We start from the raw sequence: 17,065 nt of genomic DNA on the forward strand, positions 1-17,065 counted from the left end.
GCCTAAATCCATCGTTTTTTTGCTCACCATGCCATTCAAACTTTAGACCCAGCCATATGCAAATCAGTCTTGACCCTGCACCCAATGGGAACAGTCCAGCCCGAACTGCCAGGCCAGGTCTTCCCTGGACTGGAAACAAGCATCCTAGGTCCGGTTTCGGGCTTTCAGCCCTCATCAGCCAGGATAGCTTGACTCCAGTGGCATGGGGAGCACGGGACTCAGGTCTGAGCACACCCTTCCCACTCGGGGTGACAAATGCAAAAAGAAAAATTGATGGGACAGAATGCCGAACAATTCATACATTCACCCCAGTACAGAGATCTGGGCCTAAATCCATCGTTTTTTTGCTCACCATGCCATTCCAGTATGGACCCAGCCAAATGCAAATCAGTCTTGAGCCTGCGCCCAATGGGAACCGTCCAGCCCGAACTGCCAGGCCAGGTCCTCCTTGGACTGGAAACAAGCATCCTAGGACCGGTTTCGGGCTTTCAGCCCTCATCAGATAGGATAGCTTGACTCCAGTGGCATGGGGAGCACAGGACTCATGTCTGAGCATTCCCGTCCCACTCGGGGTGACAAATGCAAAAAGAACAATTGATGGACAGTTCTGTAGCTTGCAGGTGAGGTTTTTGTCTTTCTGTGTTCAAGGGGGATCCATTTGAAGGTCTTACGTAGAAAGTGAAGGGTGTACAAGCAGGAGAACGGAGGTGATCTCGATTTTGAGCTTGGAGTCCAGGATGATTCCCAGGTTTCATGTGTGGTACGTAGGGGTGGGCGGGTTTCCGAGGGTGGGGGGCCACCAGGTGTCATTTCAGGCATCAGGGTTTGGGCCCATTATGAGTACTTCTGTCTTGTTGGTGTTGAGTTGTAGGCAGCTGTTTTTCATCCATTTGGATTCTTCGGGTGAGTAATGATCGTATCCAGTCCAGGGCTGCTCCTTGAATGCCGGTGTCGTGTAGTCTGGTGACTAGTGTTCGGTGGGAGACGGTGTCGAAGGCCGCTGATAGGTCGAGTAGGATGAGGGCTGCAGAGTGGCCTTGGTCCAGGAGGGGTGCGGATGTCGTCTGTGGCGGCGAGTAGGGCAGTCTCGGTGCTGTGGTTGCCTCGGAATCCGGATTGGGACGGGTCGAGGACGGCATGCTCTTCGATTAATTGTGTCAGTTCACTGTTGACTGTTTTCTCTACCACTTTGGCTGCAAAGGGGAGGAGCGAGATGGGCGGGTAGTTCTTTAGGTTGGTGGGGTCAGCTGCGGGCTTCTTGAGCAGGGGCTTGACTTCTGCATGCTTCCAGTCATCTGGGAAGGTGCCGGTTTTCAAGGTGGTGTTGATGGTCCGTTGTAGTTCGGGTGCGATGGCGGCCGAGTCGCACTGTGGTAGATTTGAGGAGGGCAGGGGTCGGTGGGGGCCCCCCGAGTGAATGAGTTGAGGCAATTTCTTCAGTCGTGACCCGTGTCCAGTTGGAGATGATGGGCTGGCTGGTCTCTGGTGGGCGGTGGGCCGGCTGTGGTGTCAGGTGGATGGTCGATGAAGTTCTTAAAGAGGTTTTTGATCTTGAGGTGGAAGTAGGTTCGAAGCTTATCGCAGAGGTTTTGGGACGGGGTGATATCTGTGGCTGCGCTGCGTGGGTTGGTGAAATCCTGAATGACACTGAAGAGTTCCTTGGAGTTGGTGGAGTTGGCAAGGATTTTATTATGGATGAAGTTCTTCTTGGTGATTACGATTTGGTTATGGTAGTCCGTGTCATGGCCTCCTTGTAGGTGGTGTAGCTTTCGGTTGTCTTGGTGTTTCTCCAGTTCTTCTCCAGGCATCTGCAGGTGCAGGTGCGTCTTGCTTCTTGGAGATTGGTGGCGAATCAGGCGGCTTTTCCGGGGCTCTGTTTGTCAGAGTTGCGTAGTGGGGCGTAGTGGGGTGAGCTCGTCTGCACAGTTGGAGATCCAAGTGTGGGGTCCTCTGGCTGAGCTGTTTGCATCGGAAGCCCAGTTGTGGTTGTCTTGGGTAAGGGTGGAGTTAAGTTGCTCATAGGTAACTCTGCTCCAGTTCCTTCGTGGTGGGCGTGGGGCTGGTTTGGGTGTCTTGGGTTTGTCGACGGTGAAGTGTACGCAGTGGAGGTCGGTCCATGGTGGTTGCGTTGTGTGGCTGAAGTGAACGCTGTTTCCTGCAGCAAAGATGGGGTTGAGGGTGTGTCCTGCTCTGTGGGTCGGTGTGGTGACAAGTTGTTTAAGTACGATGTTGGTGATGTTGTCACGAAGGATGGTGGACTTGGGGTTGCTGGGGTTGTTGAGGTGGAAGTTCAGGTCTCCAATTAGTATGTAGTTAATTGGGGTGATGGCGTGGGGTGCGATGAAGTCGGTGATGGTGGTGGCGAAGGGTGTGGAAGCGGGGAGAATGGTATCAAGGTATCACAGATACTACGAGTATAGTCTATGGTAAATAAAATAACAAGACAAATACCAGGGATTACAAGCACCAAGAGGCGAAGTCAGGCAGAGGCAATCAGGCAGCGGCATACGGAGGAATCTTGCAGGCACCTCCCTCGAACACCTCCCAGGAGGAGACTGAAGGCTCAACGGCGGCCCAGTAGGAGTGGAGTTGCTGGGAAGAGAGTAGGCCTGCGACCATCATATGTCTGTCTCCAGTTACTTGCAAGAGACACCCCACCCGACAAAATAATAGAGGAGTTTCAAATTTGAGCCAGCACACACACTCATCAGTGTTGCATTTTCCAAATTAACACACCTCTCACCAATCCACAGAGCTGAATAGTCCTCTTAGAGTCATCATCATGTTTGTTTGCCTGAAGTTGATAACTCCTTCTTCTGGCTGCTGTGGAGGTAGTCCCGGCCTGAGTCCTTCCGTCATCCTCCTGACTCCAAGTAATGAATCTACCCAACTCAGTTCCATTGGCTAAAAGGATTGGCCTGGTCTTTGGAGCGTGTGAACCAGATAAACAAAGAAAAGGACCTGGGAAGCAAATCACACTAAGTGTCAAAGGAAAAGGGGCTATCACTTCAGGAAAAAGTATCACTCATCAGGCCACAAACACTGCAACCCATCACAACCAAGCTTACAATTTACAGTTGAACACCCTCCCTTACTGTCTGCCACCACATAAATCACTCATATATCACTTATTGGTACAAAAGTTACCTGTTCCAATCCAAGCACGGGTGTCCACAACTGTTGATCCTCTGAGGCACACAACACACATTGGGCAGTGTTGTAAATCAATTGTTCTGGGGCAGTCCTGCTCTGGGATGAACAAAGGATAGGCATTGGCAGAGGCAGGCATTGTCTGTCCAATGTCCTTGATGGGAATGGGGAGGAAGGCTTCTTCAATGCGCATTAGTCCAACTCTAATCCGACCACACATGTGCCTAAAATGGTGGGCTGTATATGTCAATCAGACACAATATATATATATATATATATATATATATATATATATATATATATATATATATATATATATATATATATATATATATATATATATAAAATGAAAGTGGTCCGTAATTGTTTGTACCAAGAATTGTGGCACAGATGTACTGTTTGGATGGAAAAATGTCTCTTTGCAGCCTTGTATTATCAGCCAAGCAAAAGATCAAGCTCTCCACTAACGTATGCATATCTTTTCGTCCACACCCTCTAAGCATTCGCGCTGAGCGCTTTCAAAGTCCTGCTATAACTTGTTTTTAAATGGTTTCTGGTTGATGAGGGATTCTGCACATTTCCTTTTTAAATATTGATGTACATTTGCTTTTGTTAAATCGAGGTAGCCGCATTTCCGTGTCTCTGCGGCGTTGAGCGCTGATTGGCTGCCCAAGGGCCAATCAGACGCGGCGGGAGGTGCCTGTTGTTGCACACCATCATTTTAAAATCGAGCCGAGAGCGGAAGGAAGCGCGTTCTTCTAAGCATTCGCGCTGAGCGCTTTCAAAGTCTTGCTATAACTTGTTTTTAAATGGTTTCCTATTGATGAGGGATTCTGCACATTTTCTTTTTAAATATTGATGTACATTTGCTTTTGTTAAATAGAGGTAGCCGCATTTCCATGTCTCGGCGGCGTTGAGCGTTGATTGGCTGCCCAAGGGCCAATCAGACGCGGCGGGAGGTGCCTGTTGCACACCGTCTATTTCCACTTCACCCTATGCGGCCGCGCCACTGACGCGCCAAAGGCAAGCCCGTCTGCACCGGACCCCTGCCCACTGCCCGTCACTCTGCTCAACATTTGGGGGACAAATTGTCTTACACTCGCTCTGAACTTTTTGTCCTTAGACACTCACTCCCTACGCTGTCCAAAGCATCTTTGGTCTCCTGAGGTGAAATTTTTCCAGTGTGACCAATGCTCCTTAGATTACCAGGAGGAAAAGAGTGGATCCCCACCTTCAGAGTCAACCCATATTAGATTCCTCAGTTTAAATTGCCGGTCTCTTGCTAAACATCATGCTGAGATCAGTGACCTGTGACCAGAGGAGCGACTTGATGGCCTATTCTTAACTGAGACCTGGTTAAACCAAGACTCGGGCGCAGTGACCTGGTTGGCGCTTCCTCCAGGTTACACTATGTATCAAATCAACTGCCCCGTTAAAAGAGGTGGCGGTATTGAGCTAATCTTGAAGGAGCCTTTCTCCTGTAGTTTTACAAAGGAGGTGATCCCTGATTGTGAAAGCGCTTTTTTCCAAATCAGGCTTAATCACAACTTTACGGTCTCTGGGCTGCTTATATACTGGCCTCCAGGGCCGTCAAAAAAATGGAGGGAATCTTTAGTGGACAAAGTTACCCTACTCACGAGTAAAGCGTCTAACCTCACTATTTTGGGTGATCTGAACCTTCATTTAGAAGAGAGGGACAAGCCTGAGATTGCTGTTTTTTTGGCCGATGTAGAGGCCTGCCAACTCGTGCAATACGTGGCCGAGAGCACGCACTTCGCAGGACATTTGTTGGATCCCATCTTTTCCAACCTGGTTGCTGTAACTTTCACCCTCGATCCCTCTGATCTGGACTGACCACTATCTTGTCCCTTTCTCACTTTAGTTGCCTGGGAAATTGGTGCCTCACCGGTTACCGTCTGTGATGAAGCGCCCTTGGCACAAATGGGACGTTAGTCAATTCTCTGACCTGTTGGTAAAATCTAAACCCGTGTTCACCTCAAATATCGAGGCCGCGGATTTTCTCTTTCAGGACTGGCTGATGCAAGCCTTAGACATTTGTATCCCTGAGAAATATTGTTCAAGAAAAAAACTTGGAGCTTCAAATCCTTGGTTTAATGAATATCTAGTGGAAGCAAAAAAATTGCAAGCAATTGGAAGGATCATGGAGGCGTAACTATGATACTGAAGCTAAAATCGTCTATTAGAAATCTATTAAAGCATATCATAGACTGATCCAGAAAGTTAGAGTGGATCATATTGCCACTAAAATTCTGGAAAGTAATAACCCTCCTAAAATGATGTTTTCCCTGCTTAAAAACATGCAACACGCCAATGAAAAAATTGACCCCCCGATATCCCCTGACACTCAATGTGAGGCACTCGTAGATTTTTTTGTGCGTAAAGTAGAGACTATCTCTGAGAGCCTGCCTACAGTTAGCCCTTCTGAAGCCTTCTTGAATATCTCTCCAATGTCCTTGCCGGTTGACAAGCCTAATCCCGTTAAACCAAAACTGGGCTCTTTTCCCCCACTTTCCCTCTCTGACATTGAATCTTTATGTCTTAAAATCAAATCGGGTTCTCCAGCTGATCCTCTGAGACCCGATCAGCTTGACAAGTCCTCCAGTCCATCTCCCCAGTAAGTAGGGATGTGGTGAATCTATCACTGTCTTCGGCACTATGGCCGGCAACTTGGAAGCACGCAAGTGTTATACCACTTCTAAAAAAGCCTTCCTTGGAGCCATCGGACCCGAGTAATTTCCGTCCAATTTCTCAGCTTCCTTTTCTGGCCAAGGTTACTGACGCATACATGAACTCAGTCCCGGCGGAATGTGTAGAGCACACCCAAACTCTCGACCCCTCTCAAAATGGCTTTCGCCCCCGTCACAGCACCGAATCGGCGTTGTTAGCTGTGACCGAGAACATTTGGTGCAGCCTAGATGTTGGGAACTCCGCAGCCTTAATTATTTTGGATTTAAGTGCCGCGTTTGACACGGTTTCCAATGAGATCCTTCTAGGCAGACTACATGATATGGGGATCCAGGAGCAGGCTTGGGCCTGGTTTAATTCCTTCCTGGAAGGCAGAACCTTTCAAGTGGTGGTGCCACTGTATCATTCACAGGTGCATGCTATTAAACATGGGGTCCCCCAGGGCTCTATACTGAGCCCTGCACTTTTTAAAATTTATGTACAGCCCCTAGCTTTTCTGGCAAAAAGCAGAGGGTTGTCATTAGTTTCATACGCCGATGACACCCAGTTAGTCATCGCGTTTTCGAGTAACTGCTAAGACAATCTCTTTAAATTGAAAGATGACCTGATAGCTATCTCTGACTGGATGGCAGCAAATTGTTTACAGCTGAACGCTGCCAAGTCAGAAATTCTAGTGCTGGGGAGAGATAGTGCCCTCTGGTCCGAACAGTGGTGGCCCAACAAACTTAAACCTGCACCCCAGCCAAAGAATTTGTACACCTCCCACTAACCTGTTAGGGGCACTCACCTAGACTCTGAAAACACCCGTGCAGCCGACCTAAACGCTGCCACGGGGAAGAAAAGTCTCCTTCACCGCCATTAGCGAGTGAGCCTGATTACAGGCCACGCCCACTACTTTTGGCCACGCCCCCTTGACTACTTAAAGCGCCGACGCCCAGTCTCTCTCAGAACCTATACTCCTGAGGCACAGCCGGGAGCTCTGCTGAAAAATTGTGTGAAAAATTTTATGTTTTTTTTAAAGTGTGTGTAAATTGATTTTAGAATTTGTACACCTCCCACTAACCTGTTAGGGGCACTCACCTAGACTCTGAAAACACCCGTGCAGCCGACCTAAACGCTGCCACGGGGAAGAAAAGTCTCCTTCACCGCCATTAGCGAGTGAGCCTGATTACAGGCCATGCCCAATACTTTTGGCCACGCCCCCCCCGTCGGTATAAAATCATGTGCCGCATTCGGACGCGCAGCGGACGGGCGCAGCGGGCGCGCCGTCAGCGCGCCGAAGGCGCGCCAAAGGCAAGCCCGTCTGGGCCCGTCCGGGCCCAGCCGGACCCGGGCCCAGTTACTCTGCCCATTTCTGTCACGAAATGCCCGAACTACACCCGGGACAGGCTCCTGGCCCTGAACACACAAAAACACCCCCTCTGCAATTACACCTATTTGGGCGACAATCCTTTTACCGGCTGCAGTTTCTGCAACCCTCCTGGCACAGACTCAGCACCAGGCGGACTACAACTAGGCCTCCTCAACTGCAGATCGCTCGCTAAACATGCGCATGAAATTAACCTCTTGATTCTAAACCACGCTATGGACATTCTGTTTCTCACTGAAACATGGCTTACTCACAACAATGGCCCTGATATAGTCCTAGCACTCCCTCCGGGCTATCAAATCTGCTCATTGAATAGACTAGTTGGTAGAGGAGGCGGCCTAGCCATAATATCTAAGGACGTGTTCTCCTGTAGAATCTCGGATGGTAACATCAAAGGTTGTGAAAGCTGCCACTTCTCCATCCAAATCTCCCCAGTAACATCCCTGTCGGGAATGCTTGTATATCGCCCCCCTGGCCAACTCACCGATTTTCCTAGCAAACTCACTGACCACATCACCATGGATTGCACGACTTCCTCCAACTATCTCCTACTGGGGGACCTCAATATCCACTTCCTGGACCCGGTCGACAAACAGGCTGTAGAACTCCTACAAGATCTTTCCTCTATGGGCCTCGGCCTAAAAAACGCACAGGCGACTCACGACAAAGGACAGCTACTCGATCCCATATTCACTAACATCCAAGATCTGAGCACTCGCCCCCACGTCCCCCTCCCTTGGACCGACCACTTCCTGGTCCCCTTCGAATGGCACATTAACATCCCTCCACCTCAACCTCCTAAATTCAGAACCCTTATTAGACGCTGGCATAAACTGGTCCCAGAGGAATGGGCAGCTAAACTAAGTGAAGATACCCCTCCCCCCTCTCAAGACGCCATCACTGCTGACACCAAATTTAACACATGGATCTCCCAATCTCTGGACGACATCCTCCCGAAATCCAGCACCCTCAAACGTACCAAGAGAGTCACCCCTTCCCCCTGGTACACCCCCGAATTAAACTTACTACGGAAGGAATGTAAGAGGAACGAACGCTTTTGGAGGAAAGATAAAAAGGCAGACAAAAAAGATATATTTCGGGCCTCTTTAAAATCCTATAAAACGGAACTCCTCAATACTAAAAGCGCCTTCTACGAAGATAGAATTAAAAACGCCTCCTGCTCGGCACATGAAACCTTTGCCGTCCTTAAGGAACTCCTCCAGGCCCCAGACCCCCCAGTAAAACCTCTGGACCCCAAAGCAGCGGAAAGCAAATGCATTAAACTTTCCACCTTCTTCGACGAGAAAATCCAAAAAATTCTCGCGGACCTACCCCCAATCACGGCTGACAACCTGGGCGGGGATCCTTCTAAATCTCCCATTTACTGCCCTCACTCCCCTGATGGCAACCTACCCTTTCTGGACACCTTTGGCCCAGTGTCTACGGAAGAGGTAGCAGCAACATTGGCTACAATTAAAAGTGGCTCTCCTCGCGATCCCGCCCCCTCCGTTTTCTGAAAAAAGTGTCTAGCACCATCCTCCCCCCCCCTCACGTCCCTCATTAATTCCTCCCTCTCGCAGGGTCTAGTCCCTCCTAGCTGGAAGGCGGCAGTGGTCAAAGGCCTGTTAAAGAAACCCTCTCTAGACCCCCTGGACCTGGCCAACTACAGACCTATCTCCCTCCTCCCAGGAAATAGCAAGATCACGGAGAAGCTAGTGAATAAAAAACTATCACTATTCCTTGAGAGCAACAACCTACTCGGGACCTCCCAGACAGGGTTTCGTCCAGGACAGGGCACTGACACAGCCCTCCTGGCAGCAGTGGAGAAGGCCAGAAGCATTCTGGACACGGGAGGATCAGTGGCAGTGATCCTCCTGGACCTCAGTGCGGCCTTCGACACTGTGAGCCACCACACCCTAATCCAACGACTGGGAGACATCGGAGTAAGGGGCACGGCCTTGAAGTGGCTAAAATCTTTCCTAGACGGACGCTCCTTCCAAGTCTGGGAGAATGACAGCCACTCCCCCGCAATCCCCCTCCGTTGTGGAGTACCGCAGGGCTCATCCCTTAGCCCTACGTTATTTAACGTGTATATGTCCCCGCTGGAGAAACTGGTCAACCCGTTCGGCGTCTCGATTATCAACTACGCCGACGACACCCAGCTGGTGGTAACCCTCTCACACCCGCACCAATCCCCACCCGACCTTCACAGCTGTCTCTCGGAAATTCATAACTGGATGAACTCCTCGGCACTGAAACTGAACGGGTCCAAGACCGAGATCCTGCTGCTCGGACATAAAGAGCCCTCCCTGCCGCCTGACATCTGGCCCGTCTGTCTAGGTGACCCCCCTACACCAAAGGAGGAGGTCAAGAGCCTGGGCGTATGGCTCGAAAAGGACCTGAGCTTCAGATCACAGGCCAAAAAAACGGCAGGAATCTGCTTTGGACTCCTTAGGGCCTGCAGAAAGGTCTTCCCCCTGCTCCCCGCTACCTCCAAGAAACTCCTGATTCAGGGCCTCATTATGGCGAGGCTGGACTACTGCAACGCAATCTACCTGGGTGCCCCCGAAGCCACCCTCAATACCCTGCAGAAAGTCCAAAACGCCGCGGCCCGCCTACTTACCGACACCCCCGCCAGATCCTCGGCAAAGCCAGCCTTGAAGCTCCTGCATTGGCTCCCAGTCAGAGAAAGGGTGGCTTTCAAGGCCCTCTGTCTGGCCCATAAGACCCTCCATGACAAAGGCTCACCCATCCTCAAGGATTTCATCATCCCTTACAATGCGAGTAGGGTCCTCCGCTCAGGCGGAGAGAACTTCATCACTGTTCCCAGAGTCAAAAAGGCCCGGTCCGGAGGACGCCGCTTCTCGGTCCACACGGCCAAACACTGGAACAACCTTCCTCGGAGACTGAGAACTGAACCTAATCTTCTCCAATTCAGGAAGGCCTTGAAAACCTTTCTCTTTCCTTAAATCCCCCCCCTTCGATTCTGACCTCTCCTGAGTTCTGGTTCTAGCGCTGGGATGCTCTAGGGTTACTACGCGCTCTATAAAACCTTAAAATAAATAATAAAATAAATAAAGAAGGCAGTAAAAAATCTGGGCTTCTGGATTGACAGGGAACTTTCATTTGATGCGCAATCCAAGGCCCTGGCGGGATCTTGTTTTGGTCTCCTAAGAGGGTTAAGGCCCCTACTTGGGTATTTTGCACCGAACGTCCACCAAACCATTCTTCAGGCTACAATTTTGTCAAGGCTGGACTATGGGAATTCCCTATATTTAGGCGCCAATAAGTCTTGTATTGTTCGCCTTCAGAAAATCCAGAATGCAGCAGCTCGCGCCCGGTTAGCTCTGCCTAAATCATGTTCAGTCATGCACCTTCTGCCTAAGTTGCATAGGTTACCCATAGCCAAAATAATTCAGTTTAAGTCTTTCTGTGTTGCCCATAAAATATTGACTGGTCAAGGACAGCAGATTTTGGCGGATCTGCTGGCTCAATATGTACCGAACCGCCTTTTGCAATCGGCCAATGCGGGCTTGGTCTGTACTCCCCGTTTTCACAGAGCCAGAGCGGGCGGTCGCTCCTTTAAAGTTCAGCCGGCACGCCTCTGGAACTCTCTTCCAACTCCCATTAGAGGACTCCAGAACCATCTGGCTTTTCGAAAGGCTTTAAAGACTTGGGTCTTTCCAGCTTAGGCTCTCTTCTTCTTTGAGTGTTCTCAGCCCTTGCTTAATTAGCGCTGGGACGACCTGTCACTGGAGCAGCTGTGCGCTTTATAACCCTCTTTAGCTGGTACTGTAGCAGATGCAATAAGGGGATAGCTTGGCCTATCGTAGTGTCCTCCTTGCGGACTTACTGTGTGAAAACCTCAAAACGAAGGAGAATCTCTGTCAGGCATTTGACTAGGCCGCATTTGTCCATCTCAACAATCATGCCTTTACCAGTTGCAACCCCTCTTTGCATGACAATCATTGATCGGTCTGTACTGCTCAAACAGACATTGCAACATGTAATAGGTAGAGCTCTAATGTGTTGGCACCTCCTGTATGAGAGCTATAACTGTCAAGCTATATCACACTGAATAATCCTCAACTGCTTCCGGCTGTAAAAGAATGGCTGAAATGAGTGCAGATTCTTCTGCAGGTGGACAGTAAATTGCTGACTCTGTCTTCTTTTTTGAGACAATGATGTTGATGCAGTGTGCCAAACACATGACCCTGAAATAGCCACTATCTTTAATGGCCGTAACCATATTACTGCCATTGTCCGTGACAACAAATCCAATGTTGAGGTTCTTTGGGTCGGAGCCATTCAAAGACCTTGCTGTTAAAGTCTTCCAAGATGTTTGCAACTGTGTGGGATTTTCCATGGCGAACATTGCTACTGTTGCATGCTTCCGAGCAGCATACAAATTTCATCAGCATCTAAACCTGAATATATAATTTCTCTAATCCCCACAAAAGAGATCCAGTGTGCAGCGATACACATGTAATCAGTAGCTTGACAACTAGTCCACATGTCTGTTGTCAAGTGGATAGTATGAACCACACTCTGCTGCAAAGCTTGTCCAACCAACTCCAGCAAATTGCAAAGGAGCAATAGAAAAGCAACTCTGGCAAAATAGGTCCGGCTGGAAAACTTCCATTAAGGGCTGATGGCTGCCACAAATTCTAGAAGACCTACTCCTTCCATAAAAATAAAAGGGAGGTGGTCCAACACTAACATTTTAGCCAGCTTCCCGTTATACAAACATGTTGTTGGGAGGTAGCGTTAATACTGCCCTTTTTGCTTAAACATGGAAGTAAGTGGTAGACTCAATGTGCGTCTCAGGACAGTAACTGTATGCTGTTGATGTGGTGCCTCCATCTGACTTGTGTGCTTTTTTGGCGTTACTGATGTGGGCAATGGACAATACTACTGCACTGCTAAGGACAGGACCACTGTGTGTAAAGATGTCACCCTCTTCTTCCTCATCATCTTCACCTTCCTCCGTGATCGGAACAGATTACCTGCTGTCATCACCTTCACCAACACCACCAGCAGTAATTGCTTTATGGTGTGCCTCCCAGCGGATTGCTTGAAGTTTTTCATATGGGTTGTTTGGCCTCCAGTACCACAGTGTGTACGAGGCTTACCTCGTCGAATTCGAACACTTGCATTCGTCGAAAACGTGCATGGCAGATGGAGCATATGGCAATTGTATCCTCCTGCTGGCTAACCGTAAAGAAGTAAAGATGTCCAAAACTGAGGAGGTCAACTTTCTCATTGGGCCACTGGTACCACTGCTAATGACCGAAGAATGGGAGGTACGTGGGCATGTAGATGATAGCCTCTCTGCAGCACATACTTCTGTTGAGATAGTTGTGGATGTAGATTGCATTGGCCTTGCAAATATCAGAGCAGGAGGTGGTATCTGTGTGACTTCCCCGGAGCAGGTTGAGTAGGGGTAATGTCAGCCTCATCTGGAGCTGTGGTAGCATACATGGTAATGACTGGCTTGTCATTTTCCTCTTCTTCATCCATATCTCTAAGGCTTTCAGGAACTGTTCTTTTCCCTTGCTTCTCCTGGCGTGTCTCGGACTGAGGCAGGTTCCAATCCAAGTCCAGATCACCATAAGGAAGACTTGGAGAAGATGATGGAGTACACCTCCTTTTTCTTGATGGAAATCTGGAAGCCAATGGAACTTCTGACTGAGGGGGTTCAATTGCTCAGCAGGAAGCTCAGCGTCCAGTTCTACTCCCACTTTGGGAAGATCTACTATTGCAGCTGTTGTTGTCCACTTAGCTGAGTTTCCAGAATTGATTGGGTACTCCACCATTGGCATGGGATGGGTAAGTTGTTGATGCAGTGTGTCAAACACAGGACCCTGAAATGCAAAAGAGACAAATCTAATTCAACATCACTGCTCGTCGGCGTTGTCGTGATAGTAGCGGCTGCCTCTATGCCAGACATGGGCTTGGGCCTAGGTTGGAGTGGGGCCATTGATACAGGAGTGCTGCTCCAAGTTTGCTCCCCAGAGGCCGGTGTGGCTGGCACACGATGTTGCCCGTAAAAGGTTTGGGCACACATGCCAGTGGTGGGAAGCTGCTTCTTATCACTGGCCATTTTCTTGGCAGCACCTATCTTTAGGGCCATCTTGAAGCTGTCAGATGGAAGTGGCACTTAGCTTCACAGACTGAAGAGAATGGAGGGCAGACGTCACAAGTTGTTGTGCGGTCATGCTTCACGTGTACAGGCCTTCTGTCAGACAGTACTGTGGGTAATGTCGCTTCTCTTGTGCATCTAAAAGCAAACAAGCAAAAAAATATTTGTGAAACGTTGCATTGTCGCAGTATGAATTAGTACAGACAAAGACAATATAATTTAGCATGGTTACTTAGAGTTTAAATAAATAATTAACAATACAGTGTATCCATTCCAAATCAAACCACACCAACGTAACAGATCATTTAATTTATTAATTTACAATCAGGAAGGATAATTAACAACAACATTTAGATGTAACTGTTTGCTTTATGTGCATTATCTAGGAAGAAACATATGGCACTCAAGGAGATGGAGGTGGAAATGAAATAATCCTTGGAAAATGAATGCTGTTGTGCGCCTTTGGCAGACGGGCCGGGGGGGTATGGATGGTGGGAAAATGTTTAAAAAAAAAAAAACATTTTTAATGTTTACATAATTTTCAACAAAAAACTTTAAATACATAAAAAATGAAAAATGAAAAACAAAATTGTAAAGAAAATAACTTCTGAAGAAAAGGAAAAAACAATAGACAAAAGAAATTAAAAAAAACTAAGAATAATACTTACAGATGAACTAGGAAACTATGAGACACCCATTGGGACTTCGGAGGCAAAGAGGTGAGGGTGAAAAATACAAAAAAGGATATAATATAAAACACTGTTCATAATCATAAAATGCAATGTATTTACTATGAGCAACTACACCTCAAGCAGATTATTAAACTGATATCAGTTAAAAATAAAAAAATGAACACAAACAAAAAGGCTTAGGCCTATTCTATCGATGCGCATCGAAAATGGCTTTAGAAACTGGAAATAAGGGCGGGCTGCACAAATAGACCACTGTCCACATAGTCAACCAACAAAGAATGCATGCAGGCCTATGGCAAAAAACACACTGGCTGGCTACAAAAACTGGCCACTGGCCACGTGGTCAAACAACAACATCCAGCAAGGAGGCATGGCCACAGCAAAGAACACATGGAGGGCCATGGCAAAAGCACACTGGCGGGCTACACAAAATGGCCACTGGCCACATGGTCAAACAACAATAACCAGCAAGAAGGCCTGGCCACAATAAAGAACACTTGCAGACCTACAGTACAAGCACTCTGCTTGGTCAAATAACAACACTAAGCAAGGAGGCTTGGCCACAACAAAGAAGGCATGCAGGCCTAGGGCAAAAAGCACACTGGCTTGCTACACAAAATGGCCACTGGCCACTTGGTCAAACAACAACCAGCTCGTGAGCGCCCGGCAAATCACAACACACTCACCAGTGCGCGCAAAAACAAGACTCAAGCATAGCAACGGAAAATAAATTCCACCACGAGGCAGAAAGCGGAATTTATTGTGGAACTCCGTGTTCTCCGATTAACGCAACGTTCCCGAATTCCAAAAGCTCAGTTAGTGGAGCGGAGTTTTACACCCCAGCCTAGTGCAAGCCTCTGCCAACTAGAGACCCGATTTCTAACAATTAGGATATTATGCACTTTTAACTAGATGGATCGGATATCCATCACATTTATGACAGAGTACCGGTCTGTAAATCTCTGAATCAGGCTCTTAATCCTCTGGGGTGTTAGTCCACGTTTTAGATGTAAATTTAATATGCAAGGTTAAAATGCAACAGTACCTTTGCAGCTGTGCTTTTGTAAGCCACAGGGGCAGTAAAAAGCCAGGAAACCTTCCAGAAACCTTAAAAGTTACAAATTCCTCACCCTACAAGTCCCATCACTGGAAGTGCTGTCACTTTTAATGTCCAGGGCCCAGGACATTAGTCACATCAACCACAAACCCAGAGCTGAGATGACAACATTAAGCCTAGTGACCCAGAACTGACCCAAGAACTCCAGAAGACCTTTCACCCTCTAAACCAGCCTTGCTGTGTATGGTGTGTATAGCTCAAGAAGAGATTTAGACAATTATATCACTTTGGTGTGCCAGGTAGATATAAGGATTTCCTGATGTATTTAATGCTCACTCCCAGTACTCAAACATGATAGAACAACTGTTACGAAGAGAGTACTCAACTACTGGTTTTAGAAGCCATTGGACAGGCAGGGACTAGTGGGCCCAACCATGGTCATTGAGGTGTTTACCCATGATTTACCAGGGCCCAACGTACTATGGATCCAGAGCAACTGGGGCCAAGTACCCCTTCTGCACTTGACTCTCAGTGGATAAAGGCTCCTTTGGGGGTAGGAACTGTAGATAAAGGTGGGTGAACACAACTTCTAACTCAGACTGCACACAGTACTGTCAATAAATCACTATCCAGTCAAATACCCACTTTTATAAGAAATAGAAGTATTTTATTTCTAACTCTACACATAGTAATAAAACAATCCTCTTGAGGTCGGGGATCTAGTGTTTGTCAGGCAAATCCCTGTCCAACCCTCTTCAGTGTAGTGTGGTCTGGGTCATTCCACATTCACTGGTGGCCGCATCTCGGGAATACTCACTAGTAGGCCATACAGTTCCCCCTTTGACTCTTAGGGATTAGTCAAAAGTGACTATGTTGCGAGGCACCTTAAGTAGCGAATTCCACGGGGCCCCACATGCCTAGTTCAATTCTTACCCGCTCATGGTGCAGGGAAGCGTTCAGAGTTACAGCGGGTGCTTCAAGCATGGGCTCTCGGGAGTTCTGATCCTGCTCGAAGATGTTGGATGCATTACAGTACATGCAGTGGCACCCAGCAGGCATAGGCTCCTTCTTCTGGGCAGTAGTGCCAGCTCTATTCCACGATCAGAGCAGTTTCCATCTATACGCGATACGTCAATTTCTCCCCAACTGAGGAGGAATTGAATTCCTTCACCTCCCAACTGCTCGGTGTCCTCCTGGTCCTCAGTAGTTGGTCAGGGCAGATCTCGTGGTGTGGGCTCAACCCGTTGGTCACAGCCTCATTCTAGTCCTGAGAAACTGCCCAAAACCTTTGGCAATTAGTAACAGCAGCCCCTCCTGGCATACGGGGTTGCTGCGGTGCCTCCGTACACAACAAAGACTCCCTCAGAGCAGTTATCCACACCACTGCGGTACCTCTTGACATTCAGGTTTGCCACTAAGGCATTCACGAGTCCTGGCACGCTGGTTGTACAAATATTTCAACGGTGATTCCCTTTGGCAAATGGGGTCACACCGCAACGAGGCAGTATGGGCCTGGTCCTCCCCGCGCAGCACTCAATGAATGGCTCAGTTCACGAAGACCCTCTTCTGGCATACAGGGGTCGCGGAATACTATCCTGCACACACTAAACAACCCATTGGGTGCACAGCCGAATCCTCACACCACACATATGGAGTTCTGATGGTAGGACTCCCCACAGGACTTTGCTCCCTCCAACCCTCTCCTCTTCCTCACAAGGCACCCTGGTCTTGGAAAACAGGCATGCGCTGGTGCTCCAGGCTCCAGGACAGGTGATCTTTGTTTCCCTGAGAGGTGTTGACTCGCCCAACAGAGAGACTAGCAGACCATGGCACCCAGTCCTGGTCACAGACAGACATCGTGCAGATCTTACCTTTCTCACACAGCCAGTCTGGTAGCTTGGCAGATAACACATTTTGGGATCTGAACCTCTCCTTCTTATAGTCCTTTT

The 17,065-nt window shown here is 48.4% G+C and overlaps 1 protein-coding gene and 1 long non-coding RNA gene across 4 annotated transcripts in view; one reads left to right on the top strand and one right to left on the bottom strand.

Moving 5' to 3' along the window:
- TM6SF1 (transmembrane 6 superfamily member 1) overlaps positions 1 to 17,065 on the bottom strand; it is a 622,619-nt gene that overhangs the window by 431,156 nt on the left and 174,398 nt on the right. The gene's annotated exons all lie outside the window — the stretch shown is intronic.
- The window catches only part of LOC144826417 (uncharacterized), a 905,759-nt gene that overhangs the window by 254,450 nt on the left and 634,244 nt on the right, over positions 1 to 17,065 (top strand). The window lies entirely within an intron of this gene.

This window comes from Lissotriton helveticus, chromosome 3_2 (assembly GCF_964261635.1).
Source record: "Lissotriton helveticus chromosome 3_2, aLisHel1.1, whole genome shotgun sequence".
Taxonomy (NCBI): Eukaryota; Metazoa; Chordata; class Amphibia; order Caudata; family Salamandridae; genus Lissotriton; species Lissotriton helveticus.